General features: G+C 37.4%; 1 long non-coding RNA gene across 1 annotated transcript in view; it reads right to left on the bottom strand.

Annotated features, from left to right (window-relative positions):
* Positions 1 to 19,199, bottom strand: part of LOC129657192 (uncharacterized) — a 42,570-nt gene extending 23,371 nt beyond the window's left edge. The window contains exon 1 of the long non-coding RNA XR_008716596.1: positions 19,091 to 19,199. This is a non-coding gene — a long non-coding RNA (uncharacterized LOC129657192). The remainder of the gene's footprint in view (positions 1 to 19,090) is intronic.
* Between the last annotated feature and the right edge of the window lie 2,081 nt (positions 19,200 to 21,280).

Here is a 21,280-nt window from a genome sequence, read left to right as displayed (position 1 = left end):
TTTTTAAAATAAATATTAGCAAATAAAACACAGATATATGTAAGAAGGATTGCACATGATGAACAAGTGGAGCTATTAAGTGGCTAAAAGAGAAAAGTGATGCTGAAAAAACTTTCAACATAATTGAAAACTCATTCATGATAAAAACTCTCCTGAAATTGAGTATATAGGAGAACTTCCTCCATTGGATAAAGAATATCTACAAAAAACTTCAGCTAGCATCACACTTAGTAATGAAATACTAAATGTTTTCCCCCAAAAGATGAGGAAAAAGATAACACTATTTGACATAGCGCTGGATATTTTAGACTCTGTAATGGGGGGAAAGGAACAGTTGGACAGGAAGAAATAAAACTGCTATTATTTGCAAATCCTGTGATGATCTACAAAAAAAAAATCACAAGAATTCGACAAAAACTCCTAGAATTAATAAGCAATGTTAGCAAAGTTGAAGGATACAAGATCAGCATACCAAAATGAATTACATGCTAGTAGTGAGAAGGCAATGGCACCCCACTCCAGTACTCTTGCCTGGAAAATCCCATGGACAGAGGAGCCTGGTAGGCTGCAGTCCATGGGGTCACGAAGAGTCTGACAGGACTGAGCGACTTCACTTTCACTTTTCACTTTGATGCATTGGAGGAGGAAATGGCAACCCACTCCAGAATTCTTGCCTGGAGAATCGCAGAGACGGGGGAACCTGGTGAGCTGCTGTCTATGGGGTCACACAGAGTTGGACATGACTGAAGCGACTTAGCAGCAGCAGCAGCAGCAGAGATACTAGTAATTGTGTATAGTCTAGCAACAAACATGTGGAAACCAAAATTTAAAATACAACAATTGCACCCCAAAAGTGAAACACTTAGGTGTGATGTAGCAAAACATGTACAAGATCTGTCTACTGATAACTACAAAATTCTGATGAAAGAAATCAAAGACAAGTTAAGTAAACAGAGTCTCCATATACATCGATTGGAAGATTCAGTGTACCAAAGATATCAGTTCTGTCTAAACTGATATACAGCTTTTATGCAATTCCTAACAATCATTCTTGTAGATACACAAGATAATTCTAAAATTTATATATAAAGGTAAAGAAAGTTAAATAGCTAAAACCATCTGAAAAAGAATAAAATGAGAGAAATCACTCTATCCAATTTCAAGACTTATTATAGAGCTACAGTAATCAAGGTTGTGTGGTTTTGGCAGAGGGACAGACATATAGATCAGTGAAAGAATGAATATAGAGAACCCAAAAATAGCCCCACATAAGTACAGGCGAGTAATTTTTTACAGAGGTGAAATGCAATCCAATAGCAGAAAGATAGTCTTTTTAATCAATTATGCTGGAACAATTAGCTATCCATAATCAAAAAAAACAAAACCCTCAAAGATAAATATGAAACTTGACCAGAACCTCACACCTCATAAAAAAAATTAGCTCAAAATGGATCATAGAGTTAACTGTAAAATGTAAAGCTATAAAATTTTTAAAAGATAATACAGGAGAAAGTCTTTAGGACCTTGGACTTAATGAAGATTTCTTAGACATAACACCCAAAGCACAACCCATAAAAGAAAAATATGGATAAATTGAACTTCATCAAAATTAAAACTTCGCTCTGTGAAAGACCCTATTAAGAGGATGAAAAGGCAAGCTCTGGACTGGGAGAAAATATTTGCAAATCATGTATTTGATAAAGGTCTCATTTGTAGAATATCCAAAGACCACTTAAAAGTCAACATTATGAAAACAAGCAATCCAATTAGAAAGCAGGCAAAAGGCATGAAGAGACATTTTACCAAAAAGGATATACAAGTGGCAAGTAAGCACATGAGCAGATGTTCAACATCATTAGCCATTAGGAAAATGCAAATTAATGGTACAATGAGATGTCACTGCACACCTGTCAGACAGTTAAAATAAAAAATTGTGACAATACTGCATTAGTTTACTAAAACTGCCATCAAAAATACCACAGACTGGATGGTTGAAGACAGCAGCAATTTATTTCTCACAATTCTGGAGGCTAGAAGTTTAAGAGCAAAGCGTCAGCAGGGTTGATTTCATTCTGAAGCCTCTTTCGTTGACTTATAGATGGCTGAATTCTCCCTGTGTTTTCACATGGTCTTTTCTCTGTGTGTGGTTAGTCCTAATGTCTTCTCATAAGGACACCAGTCATATTGGATTACAGTCCACACCAATGACCTCATTTAACCTCTTTAAAGACACTATCTTCAAATATAATCACATTCTGATATACTGGGGGTTAGAGCTTCAACGTATAAGAAAGACATAATTCAGCCCATGCTGCCAAGTCGCATCAGTCATGTCCAACTCTGTGCGACCGCATAGATGGAAGCCCACCAGGCTCCTCTGTCCCTGGGATTCTCTAGGCAAGAACACTGGAGTGGGTTGCCATTTCCTTCAACAATGCATGAAAGTGAAAACTGAAAGTGAAGTCGCTCAGTTCTGTCCGACTCTTAGTGACCCCATGGACTGCAGCCTACCAGGCTCCTCCGTCCATGGGATTTTCCAGGCAAGAGTACTGGAGTGGGGTGCCATCGCCTTCTCCGAATTCAGCCCATTACATACACCGAATGCTAGGGAGGAAGCAGAGAAACTGGATCACTTGCTGGTGGAGATATAAAATGGTACAGTACAGCAGTCTGTACCAAAGAAACAGTTTGTCAGTTTCTTAGACAACTAACATACACTTCCAATATAACACAGCAGTAAATGAAAACATCTGCACAAAAGCCAATACATGATTTTTCATAGCAGTTGTAAAAGACCCAAACTGGAAACAACTGCAACTTCCCTCAACAGATGAATGTTTGAACAATGGCATGGTAACATCCATACTATGGAATGCTACTCCACAAAGAAAACAAACTACTGATGCATGTGACAATTCAGATGAATTTTAAAAGGTCATTATGCTGAATTAAAAAGCTAATCTCAAAAGGTCACATATTGTATGATTCTGTTTATATACTATTCTTAAAATAGCAAAGTTACAGATATGGGAATCCGATTAGTTTTGGCTAAAAATTAAGGATGGGGGAGGAGAAGGGATAAGCATGACTGTAAAGGACAGCAGGAGAGAAATCTTTCAAGGGATGGAATCATTTTGTATTTCAGTTGTAGTGGTGGTTACATCTGTCTACACCAGCTACAAAATGACACAGAAAAACATGCATTCATTGTACCAAATTCAAATTCTTGGTTTCAACAGACTGGTTCCAAATAGGAAAAGGAGTACGCCAAGGCTGTATATTGTCACCCTGCTTATTTAACTTATATGCAGAGTACATCATGAGAAACGCTGGGCTGGAAGAAGCACAAGCTGGAATCAAGATTGCCGGGAGAAATATCAATAACCTCAGATATGCAGATGACACCACCCTTATGGCAGAAAGTGAAGAGGAACTGAAAAGCCTCTTGATGAAAGTGAAAGAGGAGAGTGAAAAAATTGGCTTAAATCTCAACATTCAGAAAACGAAGATTATGGCATCTGGTCCCATCACTTCATGGGAAATAGATGGGGAAACAGTGGAAACAGTGTCAGGCTTTATATTTTGGGGCTCCAAAATCACTGCAGATGGTGATTGCAGCCATGAAATTAAAAGATGCTTACTCCTTGGAAGGAAAGTTATGACCAACCTAGATAGCATATTCAAAGCAGAGACATTACTTTGCCAACAAAGGTCCGTCTAGTAAGGGCTATGGTTTTTCCAGTGGTCATGTATGGATGTGAGAGTTGGACTGTGAAGAAAGCTGAGCGCTGAAGAATTGATGCCTTTGAACTGTGGTGTTGGAGAAGACCCTTGGAGTCCCTTGGACTGCAAGGAGATCCAACCAGTCCATTCTAAAGGAGATCAGTCCTGGGTGTTCATTGGAAGGACTGATGCTAAAGCTGAAACTCCAGTACTTTGGCCACCTCTTGCGAAGAGTTGACTCATTGGAAAAGACCCTGATCCTGGGAGGGATTGGGGGCAGGAGGAGAAGGGGACGACAGAGGATGAGATGGCTGGATGACATCACTGACTCGATGGACGTGAGTCTGAGTGAACTCTGGGAGTTGGTGATGGACAGGGAGGCCTATCGTGCTGTGATTCACGTGGTCGCGAAGGGTCAGACACGACTGAGCGACTGAACTGACTGACTGATGGTAATGTAAGATATAAGCATTGTAGGAAACTAAGTAAAGAACACACAGATTCTATCTTTGAAATTTCCTGTGAATGCATAATTATTTCAAAGTAAAAAGTTTTTCTTTAAAAAATCAATAATAAATAACAATAACATTTTTAAAAAAGACAGACTGCAAGAGGACCAGGATTGGGGGCGGTAAGTGAAGTGAGTCATGCGATTGCAGGACTTCATTTAATTTTTTGTTATTTCACTCATAATAGACTTTTTTACATTAACTTTGATTTATTAAAATAGTGCATTAATTAGAGGATGTGGCGAAAAAACCCTTCTACACAGTTGGTGGGAATATAAATTAGTCCAACCACTATGGAAAACAGTATGGAGGTTCCTTAAAACACTTAAAACTAGTGTTACCATATGATCCAGCAATCCAACTCCTGGACATATAACTAGAAAAGACAAAAACTGTAATTCAAAAGATTCATACAGCCCAATGTTCATAGCAGCACTAATTACAATAGCCAAAACATGAAAGCAATCTAAGTGTCCATCACCAGATGAATGGACAAAGAAGATGTGGTATATGTGGTATACATATAATAGAATATTGCTGCTGCTGCTGCTGCTAAGTCTCTTCAGTCGTGTCCAACTCTGTGTGACCCCATAGATATTACTTGGACATAAAAGAGAATGAAATGTCATTTGCTGCAAGATGGATGGACCTAGAGATTATTATACTGAAAGAAGTCAGATAGGGAAACACAAACATTATATGATATCCTATATATGAAATCTAAAAAATAATATAAACTAACTTATTTACAAACAGACTCACAGACAAAAAAAAAATTTATGGTTATCAGAGGGGAAAGAGGTGGGAAGAAGGATAACTTAGGAGTATGGGATCAACAGATAAACATCGTAATGTATAAAATAGATTGAAACAGGGATTTACTATATGAGCAGGGAACTATATTCAGTATCTTATAATAACCTATAATGGAAAAGAGTTAGTAAAAATATGTATTTATAACTGAATCATTTTGCTATACATCTAAAAAGACACAATACTGTAAATAAACTATAGTTCAATAAGATATATTTTTAAAATACTGCATTAAAATCTCACTCATCTTGATTTCTGGGTTTTTTGATATCCTGTTAGATTTTATGCCCAAAGGCTTGTCCCATTCAGTGGCTCAGCGCCTGTTGCCTAATTGTTTGTCCAAGGGTTTTGCCTTTAATGCCTGCTATATAAAAAAGTGAGCATTATTTTACAATGTTTTAAAATTTAATTACAAACATATAATACTTCATATTCATAAAAAGTAAAAGAAAGTTTAAAAAAAAGTTTCTCATAACTATCACCTCTCAATCCCATTTCCAGAAGTAGCCACCATTAATAAACTGTATGTCTTTTCAGATAGTTTTTATATAAACATGTGAAAAGTATGCATGCTATAAATATTCTTTAAAAAACAAATAGGATCCTATTCTAATTGTCCTCAACTTGCTTTTTTTTCTGATTAATGACATAAGACACACCTTTTCATATTCTATTCTAGTATATTCTCTTTGAGAATGTAGAGATCCATTATATGCATAGAATGCATAGAGATCCATTGTATTGCTCTGTGATAATGGAATTCCTTATTGATGGACATTCAGGTTGCATCTAGCATTTATTGTTTCAAACAACGCTACCACAAAAGCCCTTAAACATATTTTTGTTTGTTTGTTCTAATTTAAATATTATAATGTTGCCAAATTTCCCTCTCAAATATTTTAAATAATTTATGCATCTTCTCACCCTCCGCCAATTTTGGGGGAAGTATTTATCTCCTCTCTCTGTAGCCAAAAGTGTATGTCATAGATTGTTTTAAATTATTAATCCAATAGGTAAAAAAATGGAATTTCATTGTTTTACTTTGATACTATTTTATTACCTTTTTATAGATTTATTAGCCATTTACTATCCTCCTATGAATTTTGTGTTCCTATCCTTTGCCCATCTTTTTATTGGAATATTAATCATTTCTATATAGATTGGTATGAACTCTTTGCCTATTGAATAGATTAGTAATTCATGTATTACAAACATTATTCTTTCTGTTCCTTGCCTGTCTTTTTTTTAATCTATGGAGAGTTTTCTGTTTGTTTTGTATGCTTTTTTGCTGCATGGAGATTTAGAGAACTTAAAAAATTTAAACAATCAGTCTAACCTTTTGTGGTTTCATAATATCATGTCATGCTTAGTATAGCCTTCCTCATTCCAACTTTTTAAAAATTTATTCTCAGGTTCTTCTGGGGTTTTTGTTATTGTTGTCATTGTATTGGATTAAACGTTTAAGCCATTGAATTTTCTTTGGTGAAAGAAATGAGGTAGAGATTCAGATGACCTTTGCCAAATGTCTTTCCATTTCTCATAACATACATTATTGGAGAGATCACCTTTCCACCACTACTCTTCAAAGGCTAACTTTATTATAAAATAATTTTATACATTCTTCTGATAACCCCAGAATTTCTCAGTCTATTTATTTAATAGAATCTTTCTGTTTCCATAACAGTCCATAGCATGTTAATTAGTGTAATTTAGTGAAACATTTAAATATTTGATATGCCATTTCCCTTCATTATTTCTTTTTATCTGGCTCTTCTCTTACCTCTATTTCTCTAGATGGACTTCAGAATGAGTGCATTACATTTTTAAGAACCCTGTAAACTGACTGTCATTGTAATACTTGGATAAATTATTTCCAGGAGCACTCTTACCTTTTCATTTCTTTTAATAATATTCATATTTTTAAATTCCTAGATAAAAAGAACATATGTCCACCAACACATTAAAGTCTTTTTGAAAAAATAATATTGCATTATATATGTAGACCTTTGATTAAGAGCTTGAGAAGGAAGACCTTTCTGTAATTCTATAATTACTATTTACATTTATGTTAACGTGAATTAATTCATTCTATAAGCAATTCTGAAGCACCTACTGCATGTAGTATACAGCATGTTAGACAATGAAAAGATAATGAAGCAAAACATTGTCCCTTCTCTGACATCTTATGAAGATTTCCAGGAAGAAGACAGTCTTATAAATAATTGCAGAATAATATTGTGACTATTACAACATATGCAGTAGAGTGTGTCACAGAATATAGGATCACAGGTTTGAAGAAGAGCTTGCTTTCTTTTGAAGCTTCTTGAAGACTGCCAAGATATGACATGTCAACTAGCTTTTGAGGAAAAGTGACTGTTGGCTAATAAGAATATTGTCTATTCATGATTCATGTATCTACCGGAGTCTTGCTTGATGTTACTCAAAAAGATGGTTTTAAATGAAAATAACCAAAATATTTTTAAATGAACACACTTATTAATTAAAAATTGGATCTTATATATAAGCAGATTTTTCGTAAAAGTAAATTCTTCATATTGTATAGACATGAATTTTTTCTTACTATTTTAATGTGATGCAAATACTTTCCTAGCCAACTTTATTAATTTTCATGGAATTGAAATTGAAAATTTTTAGACAGTTAAATCTGTCATTTCCTGTTTAATTTCTCCTATTGTTTCAATCTTTCAAAATCTACCATCTCTACAAAGATCTGGTAAATGGGGTCCCATTTTGGCCACATTTCAGTAATCACATGCAATTGCTGAACAGCATCCAAAAATGATGAGAAATGAAAAGTAAGCTTCCATTTTTTCACAAGTAACAATTAGAATAGGGCAAAAAGATCTTGTGCATTGTCTCTTAGGATAATACAGAGGATGATGAGCAATGATTTTCCATGGCCAATAATTTTAATTAAGAGAAAATGAGTTGACAGTAAAGGAAAACATTCTAGATGAGCACAGGAAAGAACTTTTTTACTATCAGGGGGCTAGAATATTGGAATAAACTCCAAAATAAGATGAGGGGCTCCATTCCCATAGGTTTTCTCAAGATAATAGAAACCATTTATACCAATGGTTTACAAGCCAGAATTCTTAATTGGTGTACCTTGGAGAAAGTAGGGGAAAAGGATAAAACTATTAACAGGAGGCCAAGGACATAGATCTATTGAACAGAAAGATCTCAGAAAACTGGTTTATCCACATGTTCACCCATAGATGATTCATGTTGATGTATGGCAAAAACCACCACAATATTGTAAAGTAATTAGCCTCCAATTAAAATAAAATAATTAATTGAAAAAAAAAACTGGTCTATCCAGTTGACAGTTGGGATGTTGACAGGTGGGGCGCTGATTTGGCTGACAGCTCAAGCTCTCTTCTCAATCTTGGCTGAAATTAGTAGTCAAAGGGCAAGTCACATTTCTAAAAATAGTAATTTTTAATTACTTCCCTGGCAGTATGAAGAACAGGATGAATGCATGGAAGATGAAAGAGCGTGGTCCTGCTCACTTCCACTGCAGGGGCCACGGGTTCCACCCTAGGTCAGGTAACTAAAATTCTGCATGTCTTGTGGCTCTGTTAAACAAATAAGTAGATAATTTCCATTACAGTTTTGTGATTATTTATCTATGTTAATTCATATTTAGTCTTGGAAAAAATGGGTTCACAGTGAACACTTTTCCTCCAAATCTAACATAGTCATCAGTTCAGTTCAGTTCAGTCTCTCAGTCGTGTCCGATTCTTTGTGACCCCATGAATTGCAGCACACCAGGCCTCCTTGTCCATCACCAATTCCCGGAATTCACTCAAACTCACGTCCATCGAGTCAGTGATGCCATCTAGCCATCTCATCCTCCATCGTCCCCTTTTCCTCCTACCCCCAATCCCTCCCAGCATCAGAGTCTTTTCCAATGAGTCAACTCTTCGCATGAGGTGGCCAAAGTACTGGAGTTTCAGCTTTAGCATCATTCCTTTCAAAGAATGCCCAGGGTTGATCTCCTTTAGAATGGACTGGTTGGATCTCCTTGCAGTCCAGGGGATTCTCAAGAGTCTTCTCCAATACCACAGTTCAAAAGCATCAATTCTTCGGCACTCAGCTTCACAGTCCAATTCTCACATCCATACATGACCACAGGAAAAACCATAGCCTTGACTAGACGGACCTTTGTTGGCAAAGTAATGTCTCTGCTTTTGAATATGCTATCTAGGTTGGTCATAACTTTCCTTCCAAGGAGTAAGCGTCTTTTAATTTCATGGCCATCAAATTACATAAAACTAAAAAAACTGAACCAAGAGTTCCAGAAAAAATATCTACTTCTGTTTTATTGACTACGCCAAAGCCTTTGACTTTGTGGACCACAACAAACTGGAAAATTCTTCAAGAGATGGAAATACCAGACCACCTGACCTGCCTCCTGAAAAATCTATATACAGGTCAAGAAGTAACAGTTAGAACTGGATATGGAACAACAGACTGATTCCAAATTGGGAAAGGAGTACTTCAAGGCTGTATATTGTCACCCTGTTTATTTAACTTATATGTGGAGTACGTCATGCAAAATGCCAGACTGGATGAAGCACAAGAGGATTCAATATTGCCGGGAGAAATATCAATAACCTCAGATACGCAGATGACACCACCCTTATTGCAGAAAGTGAAGAACTAAAGGGCCTTTTGATGAAAGTGAAAGAGGAGAGTGAAAAAGTTGGCTTAAAACTCAATATTCAGAAAACTAAGATCATGGCATCCAGTCCCATAACTTCAGGGCAAATAGGTGGGGAAAAAATAGAAACAGTGAGAGACTTTATTTTGGGGGCTCCAAAATCACTGCAGATGGTGGCTGCAGTCATGAAATTAAAAGACGGTTGTTCCTTGTGAAAGGTTGTTTTTGAATCACATGAATACACCGGGATTCTTGGTCCCTGGAGGAGAAGAATTCAATCCGGGGCCAGAGACGAGGCTTGATTGCTCAGAGCTTTTGTGTAATAAAGTTTTATTAAAGTATAAAGGAGATAGAGAAAGCTTCTGACATAGGCATCAGAAGAGGGCAGAAAGAGTAACCGCTTGCTAGTGTTAACAATGAAGTTATATACTCTCCAATGAATCCAAAGAATGTCTGGAGGTTGTAAAGACCTCATCAGACCTATTCCCATAATTTACATTTTAAGATAACAGAATTAGCCAGAAGGTTTAATCCAAAGACAGTCCTTAATCCAGAGACTGTCCTCAGGCAGGATACATTATTGTTATATAATCCTAAGGAATGTAGAGAAAGAAAAAAAAGTTTGTCCTTTCTTCCTCCTTGAGAATTCCAGAACCCTCTCTCCTTGGGGACCCCTAGACTCCTTACCAACCTGCCTAGGAAATGACTCTCTCACTTGGAAGAAAAGTTATGACCAACCTAGACAGCATATTAAAAAGCAGAGACATTACTTTGCCAACAAAGGTCCACAAAGTCAAAGCTATGGTTTTTCCAGTAGTCATGTATGGATGTGAGACTTGGTCTATAAAGAAATATGAGCGCAGAAGAATTAATGGTTTTGAACGGTGGTGTTGGAGAAGACTCTTGAGAGTCTCTTGGACTGCAAGGAGATCCAACCACTCCATCCTAAAGGAAATCAGTTCTAAATATTCATTGGAAGGACTGATGTTGAAGCTGAAGCTCCAATACTTTGGCCACCTGATACAAAGAACTGACTCTTTGGAAAAGACCCTGATGCTGGGAAAGATTGAAGGCAGGAGGAGAAGGGGATGACAGAGGATAAGATGGCTTGATGGCATCACTGATATGATGGACATGAGTTTGAGCAAGCTCCGGGAGTTGGTGATGGACAGGGAAGCCTGGTGTGCTGCAGTCGATGGGTCGCAAAGAGTTGAACATGACTGAGCAAATGAGCTGAACTGAAAAATACCTAGAGCGTTGAAAACATAAAATTTTTTTAAATGAGGGACTAAAAAGCACATTTTTATGTGGTTTTTAAATGCTATGCTGGTAGGAAAGTTAGATTAAAAATAGTTTTGCACACTCCTAGAACTCCCAAATTAACCAAATTTCTTTTCATAGGGTAGGCATATTCAGCATATAAATCAATGGTCAAAATCTGGTCTTTAGTGACTTTGAAAATAGACATAAAAATGCATATTTTACATTTTGAAAAGTCTTTAATTGACTAGTAGAGCCATGCAAAAGGAGATTAGAAATTTTTCAGCTGCATAAGATTTTCAATGAGTTCCCTAAGGATGTGGGTGGATATCTTTGATTTTAAGATTGAGCCGATCAGTAAGAAGAAAAAGTGGTGTCAGACATTAGAACCTGATTTTTCTTATTTAGCTTTTATGCAATTTATTTCCTCTGTGAATTGAAAAAAAAATAATTATAATATCTTGGTTAATGAGAGCAGTGTTACTTTTGAAAGGCTAGAGCTGGAGATCTTAGAGGAAGAGCAGCTGGTGGCCTAGCCAGGCTTCATAAGGCTACTTTGTATTGATGGGGTCACTAGGGCCTGCAGTCCAGTAATTTCAGTTCATCAGATTCAATCAGACTCAGAGAGTTTGACGCAAACTAACAAACTCCTAATCCTCTGAGGTCGAGAATGGGAGGAGGGAGCACAAATATCTGCCTTTCCTTCCTCACCAAATTCTATGAAATCATCATAATGTTACTTTAAAAGGAAATAAATCTACAATAGTATGGGGAAACAATGAAAAAAAATTCTTCAATAATGAGCCAGAAATTTGGAATGATTCCTAAAAGAGTCATATTTAAGAGAAATTTAAAAACCTTATATAACATAACAGCTCAAAACACATATAAAAGAGGAATCATAGCATTGAAAGAACTGGTTTGAGGGGAGCTCCATGCTTAGAGCTAATATAATTTATGAATTCATTCTTTCATTCAACAAATATTAGGCATCTATCATGTGTCAGGCAGTGTTCTAGGCATCTTGTCACATCAGTAAACAAAATAAAGTTCTTGTCCTCTTGGATCTGTGTTCGAGAGGCGTGAGACAGACGATAAAAGATAAACGTTTCAGTATGGAGAAGAGGATGAATGCATGGAAGATGAAAAAGTAGATGGAGCAAGAGGGATATGTCTTGAGGGAGCAGGAGGTTGGATATTGAATAAAGTGGTCAAGGTAGGGCTTGTTGAGGGGAGGAGAGAGTTAGCTAAGCAGCTATCTGGGAGAAGGGCATTCAGAACAGAGGGGATGGGGAGTGTGAAGGCTCCAGGGTGGGAGCTGTATACCTACAATGTTCTAGGAATCTGGAGGGAGCTGAAAGTAGCAGATGAGGTCGAGAGGTCACAGGGCGCTTGACCCTGTAGCCCTTGTATGGACCTTGGGTTTTAAACTAAATGAATTGGGGGTAGTGTCAGGGGAAGTGTGTAGGCAGGGAAGGGAGAGTGCAGAGTTTTGAGCAAAGGAGTGATATGGTCTCATGAACCTCTAAATGACTTGACCCGCCCCCAGCATGTCCTGTTGAAGGTCAGGAACAGACACAGGAAGATCAGTAACGCAGGTGAGAGAACGTGGTGGTTCCAACCAGGAAGGAAGTATTGGTGGTAATGAAAGCAGTTAATTCTAATATATTCTGAAGGTAGAATGAGTGGAATTTCCTGATGCCTTGAGTGTAGAATGTGAAAGAGAACCATCACAAATGACACATTTTTTCTGGCCTGAGAACTAGTTAGCTGTGGTTGTCCTCACCTGATATAGGGACATCTGCATGTAGAATAAGTTTGGGGAGATTTGGGGGAGGAGGGGGAGGTGTTTGTGAGTTTCATTTTGGGCGTGTTAAGTTTGAGATGTCTTTAGACATTCAAGAGGAGATGTCCCATGGCTGATTCATGTCAATGTATGACAAAAACCACTACAATGTTGTAAAGTAATTAGCCTCCAATTAAAATAAATAAATTAAAAATAATAATAAGAAAAGAGATATCAACAGGCAGTTTTTCAGGATCTGGAGTTTGGAAGAGAAGTCTGGGCTGGAGACGTGTATTTGGGGATAGTTAGCACATGTAACAGAGAAGGCAATGGCACCCCACTCCAGTACTCTTGCCTGGAAAATCCCATGGATGGAGGAGCCTGGTAGGCTGCAGTACATGGGGTCGAGAAGAGTCAGATAGACTGAGCGACTTCACTTTCACTTTTCACTTTCCTGCATTGGAGAAGGAAATGGCAACCCACTCCAGTGTTCTTGCCTGGAGAATCCCAGGGATGGGGGAGCCTGGTGGCTGCTGTCTCTAGGGTCACACAGAGTCGGACACAACTAAAGTGACTTAGCAGCAGCAGCAGCACATGTAATGATGTTTGAAGCCATGAAACTGAATATCAGATGGGAGAGTACAGATATTGAAGAGAAAATAGCATTATTTAATTAGAGGAGAAAAAATAGATGATCGTCTCAATAGATACCCCCCAAATATTTGATAAACCTGAAACACTCATTTCTGATTAAGAAAACAACAATTATCAAGAAACTTCAAGGGGAAAAAAAAACTTAAATATATAATGAAAGATAATATGTTCTCTCAATGAAAGACTACATTTTTTCTTTGTTCCTTCTGCTTGATGATCCTCAAGTTATCAAGTAATATGGCTTTATTGTAATAAGGAAACCAGTACGATGATGTGTAAAGAAAAAGTTAACCATCATTTCATCCCCATCTCAACCCCCTTTGAGGTAACAAATGTTAACAATTGGCATTTATCCCTTCACATCTTGTTCATGGCTCATTCAGTATTACGAGTTATACAGCCCACAGTTATAGTGGTTTGTTTATATATGCTTTGTTTTGACCAGACAGAATCATGCCATACACATTATTAGCTTTTAAAAATTTAACAACATATCAAGGACATCCCTGCAGATATATTGATATAGATTTAACTCCAGCTTTTGCTCTTAATATATAGACACACATATTATACTTGTATATAACTTGTGTATAAATAATGTATATACATACTAATGTGTGTAATTATATATACATATATATACACTTAATATCATCATATTAGTTTTAAAATTTTCTATAGCTTTTTCTTTCTTTAATCCTCTTCAACCTAAATCTAATCTCCCTACCCTCAACCCAGCATAGACCTTATTAACACTGTTTTTCAGAGCATTCCATGCTTTTTTCCAAAGCTCATGTAACCATAAGCGAACTGAAGTTTGTATAAATATATACATTTACATAAATATACACACACAAACATTTACTAGTTTATATATGGGAACCATAACATACACAGTTCCCAGCATTGTGCCTTCATGATCACTCAACATCAAGAAGAAATCCTTCTGATTTGTGGGCAGTAGTTCTAATTCCTTCCTCTTAGTAGCAGCATAGTATTTTATGATGCAGATACATGCACAATCTATTCAACCATTTCCTTATGGATGCATATTCACTTTGCTTTTAGATTTTTGCTACTATAATTCTGCAATAAACAAGTTATATATAGCCTTCCATACTGGTTCTTTTATTTCTACTGGCCACATTCCCAGTAGTACAATCATTGGGTGAAAATGTATGTGGATTCTTTAATAGATGCTATTAGATTTGTTTTTCCAAAAGGCAGTTAACAATTCACATTTTCACAAGTAATGCATGAGGCTGCAATAGATAATATTATTCTTTTAAATTTTTGCCAGTCTGATGGATGTAATGTCTCATTATTATTTTAATTTGCAGTTTCCTGACTGCTGTTGAGTTTGCGTGCTCAGTTGCTCAGTCGTGTCTGACTCTTTGCAACCCCACAGACTGTAACCCACTAGGCTCCTCTGTCCATGGGATTATCCCAGCAGGAATACTGGAGTGGGTTGCCATTTCATCCTCCAGGGGATCTCCCCTACCCAGGGATCGAACTCATGACTCCTGCGGCTCCTGCATTGACAGGTGGATTCTTCCTGCTGAGCCACCTGGGAAGCCTCCTGCATTATATGTATTTTTCTAAATGCCTATTTTTAATCTTGACTTCATTTATGGTATCTTTTGCTATATAAAAGTTTTCCATTTTTAGGTAATCAAATATGTCTATCTTTTATACTTCCCGTTTCTGGTTTTAGTTAAGAGGTGTTTTCTATCCCTTTGATTTCCATGTAGCCACCTAAATGTTCTTCTAAGATTTATTGTTTACCTTTAAGTTTTTAATCCACTTGGAATTTATTTTTGGATTTGTTGTGAAATTGGGATACAAGTTCATTTTGTTCTAGATGAATAGCCAGTTATGCCAGCACTATTTATTAAATAAACCATTCTTTCCCAAAGAATTGAAATACTACCTTTGTCACATATTAAATTATGATATATACTGAGATCTATTTTTGAATCCATTCTTCTGTTCCACTGATTTGTCTACTCTTACGCCAATATTGTGCTGGTTGTATTACAGTGATTTTTATTACAGTGGCTTTCAGTTGAAGGCAACTTTCTCATTATTTATCGTCTTTATAGTTTTCTTTGCTATTCAGGGATTTATATTTCCATCTATATTTTTAAATAATTTTACCACCTCTCAAAAAACCTTTTAGGATAATAAGTGGAATTCTGTTATATTTATTTTGGGGTAATATTGTTATTTTTTATCTATAAGAGTTTCAGTATTTATTTCTTTTAAAAAGAAATACCATTATCACATCTTAAAAATTAACAATTTCTTGATAATTAAATGTCTAGTCATTGTTTATAAATGAATACTGGAGTGAGTCATTGTTTAAATTTCCCCAATTTTCTCATGATTATTTAGTCTATTTGTTAGACTCAGGATCAAAATAAGGTCATAAATTTCAGTTGGTGGTAAAAGGTCTTTAAGTCTTTTTTGGATCTATAGATTCCTCCACACTTTTTTCTTGCAATTACTGAAGAAAATGGGTTGTTTTTTCCAGTAGCGTTTCCTAGCCTGCACTTTGATATTTGTATCTCTGTGGTGTCGTTTAATGTATTATTTTGTCTGCAGTAGTTTCTGCCTATTGGTGGTTAGATCTAGAAGTTTGATCAGATTCAGGTTCAATTTTCTGGGAAATCCTCTTCACAGAGGATGGCATAGGATGCCTTGTTGTCCCTTTGTTGTTCAGCACTCCTCTATCAATGGATTTGTTAGAATTTGCACAGTGGTAATGTTTTGACTCCATCACTCTTTCTGTATTGTTAACAGAAGCAGCTTTCAAAGTTTCTTCTACGAAAGTGTTTTCACTACTTAGGTACCTTGACATACATGTTATACAAAAAACTACAAGATAAATTATTGATTTTGGATGAGCTGACTTCCTAGAATCCTCTGAAAGTGACCACTAAGTTTTGTTTTTGTTTGCTCTGTTATGAACTGGTGGGCATAATCATATTGGATACATCAATCTGTTAAAGATATTACTTATGTTTCAGTGGACTGTGGGAGTCTCTTCAAGTTGGCTTGGAGGCCTTTGGACATAGCCCTGGGACTCTAAAGTCACACCAGAGAGCAAGAAGCTCAGTTATTCCAGGCAGGTGGTGTGTTTCCTACCCTAGATCTGTCAAGGCTGTAATCCAAGGGGCCCTTTGGCCTTCTAGGTGAAACTGAATTTGGGACCACCATCTGGGCACTTGATGTTAAAGGCTTAATCAGTTTTTCTGGACTTTGTCAGTGGATGGAGAAGAAAATGGCATTTGTTGGTAAGATTATATGTCATGAATTTATACTAACAGGTTCAATTCAAATTAAAGACTACAATGTTATTACTAAATTCATTGAAATCCTTTCTACAACAAAAAATTTCAGTTGTTAATCCCAGCAGAATTGCCCGTTTTCTTCAGGCCACTCTGCATACACTTCAGTCTAAAAATAATGGTCTCTATACTGCCACAAAAATGTGGGATTTCTCAGAGCAGCCTAAGATTTTTTTTGCAATTCTTTTTTTTGTCTGTGGGGCATATCCCACTAGGGATGGGCTATCAAACTAGCGTGCTTTAAAAGTCACTTTAAATTGGTTCTCTTTGGGTAGCTGTGCCACCAACCTGATTCTGGTTGGGTTGGGTTCATTTGTTTTATTTTGCTTTCAGTGTTTAGAGATTGCTTTTTAAAAATTTAAGTTTGACGTACAATTGTGTAAAACATACAGTTTTAAAGTCAGCTCTAAAAGCATGGTATGTTACTCTTTGCTTGTCCACTACTTCCCCACAGGAAGTCATTTAAAAATGGTTTTATAATTAATTAACTTTGTATTTTTAAATTTAAGTAGTTATGGATTTATGCACGTGTGTGTGTGTGTGTGTATATATATATATGTGTGTGTGTATTATGTGTATTTGTATCTCCTATCTCCTAAACATATATATATATATACACTATATATGCTTCTCTCCATGTTGTTTTCTCATTAAAAAGAAAACTATCTCAGAGATCACTCTGTCTCCTTACACTTTAGAATTTCAATGTTTTTTTTAAATTCTTATTTTATTTTATTAAATATAAATTTATTTATTTTAATTGGAGGCTAATTACTTTACAATATTGTATTGGTTTTGCCATACATCAACATGAATCTGCCACGGGTATACACGTGATCCCCATCCTGAACGCCCCACCCACCTCCCTGCCTGTACCATCCCTCTGGGTCACCCAGTGCACCAGCCCCAAGCATCCTGTATCATGCATCAAACCTGGACTGGTGATTCGTTTCATATATGATATTATACATGTTTCAATGCCATTCTCCCAAATCATCCCCCCCTCTCCCTCTCCCACAGAGTCCAAAAGACTGTTCTATACATATGTGTCTCTTTTGCTGTCTCTCATACAGGGTTATCATTACCATCTTTCTAAATTCCATATATATGCATTAGTATACTGTATTAGTATTTTTCTTTCTGGCTTACTTCACTCTGTATAATAGGCTCCAGTTTCATCCACCTCATTAGAACTGATTCAAAGGTATTCTTTTTAAAGGCTGAGTAATACTCCATTGTGTATATGTACCACAGCTTTCTTATCCATTCGTCTGCTGATGGACATCTAGGTTGCTTCCATGTCCTGGCTATTATAAACATTTTCATCCAGTAGAATTCCACTGCCTTCCAGCTTATTAACCTTGCATTGGCCAGAGTGTTCTCCATTGGGTCTTCAAATGCCCAGTCCAATTGTATCATGTGTCCTCCCTTTCCAGGCTATCAACAAGCATCCAGCAGCTGAGAAGTAGTATTTTATGATATTAATTTTTCCCACCCAAGGGCAAGGTATATGCAAGCATAAAGGTATCAGTTATATCTCATATTATTATACTGAATATAAATTTAATTCAATATCAATCCAAAATCGAATAGGATTTTCTAAGGGAATTGGGTAACCTAGCTATACAATTCCTGTGAAAGAGAAAGGATCCATATGGCCAAGAAAGTTTTGAAATAAAAAGAAAAATGAGGGAAGACTTTCCCTACTAGATACTGGAACACTGAATCTACAGTATAAACTTAGTTTACTAACATACTGTAAGGCTTGTGCTCCTGGCCATGATGAAACAACAGGGTCTGGATTTAGCCTCCTCTGTATGCAATGAAATCAGAAAACAAGAAAAAGTATGTAAAACATCAGTTTTCAGTCACTGAACAGACAACAGAAGGAAAACAAGCAAGGTGAACCCTAAGATTGTCCGAGCATACTGCCTAGAGAGAATTTCTCAGCTGCAGCCCAGGAAGGAGCACCTAAACAGAGTGGTCTCTGACCCCCAAGGAGGTCTAGGTGGCTGGAATTTGTGGGTCAGGCTAGAGAGTGAAGAGCCATGTGGAGAGAACTCGAAAGATCTGCTAAGAGTTTCTCTTAAGAAGTCAGCTTGGGACTCAGTACGTGTGTCTTAGTCAGCTCAACTGCTGCAACAAATTCCATAGACCGGGTGGCTTAAAAAACACTTATTTTTCTATAGCCATTAATTTGAAATAACTTTAAGTAGCGTATAATCTATAAAAATATTGAATAGATATGTTGTACACCTGAAATTAACATAATATTGTAAAGTAAAAAACACACACATTTATTCCTTACAATTCTGGAAGTTGGAAGTTTGAGATCAACGTGTCTGATTGGGTTCTTGGTGAGGGCTCTCTTCCTGTTTATACTGTCACATGGCCTTCCTTAGTGCCTAGGAGAGATTGAGATGCCCAGGATCGTCCTCCTTTTGTAAGGGCATTAATCCCATCATAAGGGCCCCACCCTCATGATCTCATCTAAACCTAATTACCTCCTGAAGACCCCCTCTAAATGCCATCACATTGGAGGTTAGGGTTTCAACATGTGAATTTGTGGGGACACAAGCACTGAATGTGAGAAAACTACATGAGGCTAGGAAAAGACCACCAGAAAAGATCAGGCAGAGAACAATCTCCAGAACTAGCCCTAGACTCAAAGCTGTCCTGAACACAATTAGCAAAGTATAAATAAGACAAGTTTCGAAAGGATTGAATTCCTTCCAAGTAACTTAACTGTGTCCTAAAACAGAACACAAAGCTATCCAAAGGAACAAAGAATAACCAGTATTGAACAAGACAAAATTCAAACCATTTGCATCCAATAAAAATTTACTAGGCATGCAGAGAAGCAGAATAATATAACTCAAAAAGATGAGAAAAATCAATCTATAAAACAGACCCAGAAATAACACAGATGATAAAATTATTCAATCATAGCATTATAAGAGTAATCACAAGTATGTTCAAGAAGGTGGAGGAAAGCACGAGCCTGTTAAGGAGAGACATGGAAGACACAGAAAAAAAATTCATGCCAGACTCCTTCCTGGTGATTTGAGTTTGGAGACTGGGCCATTCAGTATATCAGCCTTCGGTGAGTTGGCTTTTAGAAAACTGGCTTTGGAGAACTGACCAAGAACTGTATTTTAGATGTGAGATTGATAGTGAGGCTAATACTTCTTTCCTTTTTGAATGGAGGTAGCACAGCTTGGAAACTACAGGCCTCCCTCCTCTTGTTCGAGGAACAGGTTGGGGAAGGTGAGAGCAGTGTGGGTGCTCTCTTTTTGGAAGCTTCTTCTGAGGATCAGGAGTGGAGAGGGAGAATGGACTCTGTGGGTGTGCAGATCCAGGAGAGCAAAAACCAAAAGTCTGGTTGCACAGTGACACTTATTTCACCCAACTGAGAAACTGGGACCAGTGGAAGGCAGGCTCTGCTGAGTTGGTGAAAGTGGTGAAATCTTCCTCATTGGTACTTTACCAAGAGAATGATGTGCCTTAAAAGAGTGTAAAGCTGGGGATGGAGAGAGAAGCTGTCCTCATACACCTAGAAAGTTCCTAGTAAGGCATTGTGTTGAAGATCCAAGCTTGGGTGTAATGTGGCCACTGTTCTTCAGTCTCTCACAGTCTAATGGGCTTGCCTTCCTCACTTTCTGTTCATTTTTATTTTCTTTATTGGCTCCCATTATTCTTGCATGTGTACTAAGTTATTTCAGTTGTGGTCAACTCTTTCGACCCTATGGGTCACAGCCCATCAGGCTCCTTTGTCCATGGAATTCTCCAGGCAAGAATAGTGGAGTGGGTTGCCATGCCCTTCTCCAGAGGATCTTCCCAACCCAGGGATCGAACGCAGGTCTGCTGCATCGCAGGCAGATTCTTTACTGTCTGAGCCACCTGGGAAGCCCAAGAATACTGGAGTGGGTTTATATTTCCTCCTCCAGGAGATCTTCCCAACTTAGGGATCAAACCAGTGTCTCTTTCATCATCTGCATTGGTAGGTGGGTTCTTTACCACTAGTGCCACCTGGAAGTCCCCATTCTTCTTGCTGCTGCTGCTGCTGCTAAGTCGCTTCAGTCATGTCCGACTCTGTGCGACCCCATAGACGGCAGCCCATCAGGCTCCCCATCCCTGGGATTCTCTAGGCCAAGAATACTGGAGTAGGTTGCCATTTCCTTCTCCAATTCATGAAAGTGAAAAGTAAAAGTGAAGTCGCTCAGTCGTGCCCTACTCTTAGCGACCCCATGGACTGCAGCCTACCAGGCTCTTCCGTCCATGGGATGTTCCAGGCAAGAGTACTGGAGTGGGGTGCCATTGCCTTCTCCACCATTCTTCTTACTAGCCTCTTAAATAATTTGGTGCCTATATGGAGCTGATAACAAGGTATCCTGAGCTTCCTACTACTCTATTTATACAGTTATCATGATGGAGAGGGGGAAGAAACTGGTACATATTATTAGAGCCTAGAATGAGAATTCCCTTAGACCCAGGGAAC

Source organism: Bubalus kerabau, chromosome 7, assembly GCF_029407905.1.
Source record: "Bubalus kerabau isolate K-KA32 ecotype Philippines breed swamp buffalo chromosome 7, PCC_UOA_SB_1v2, whole genome shotgun sequence".
Classification (NCBI taxonomy): Eukaryota; Metazoa; Chordata; class Mammalia; order Artiodactyla; family Bovidae; genus Bubalus; species Bubalus kerabau.
Note: the sequence above shows the minus strand (reverse complement) of the source record. Positions and strands in the feature narration are given on the sequence as shown.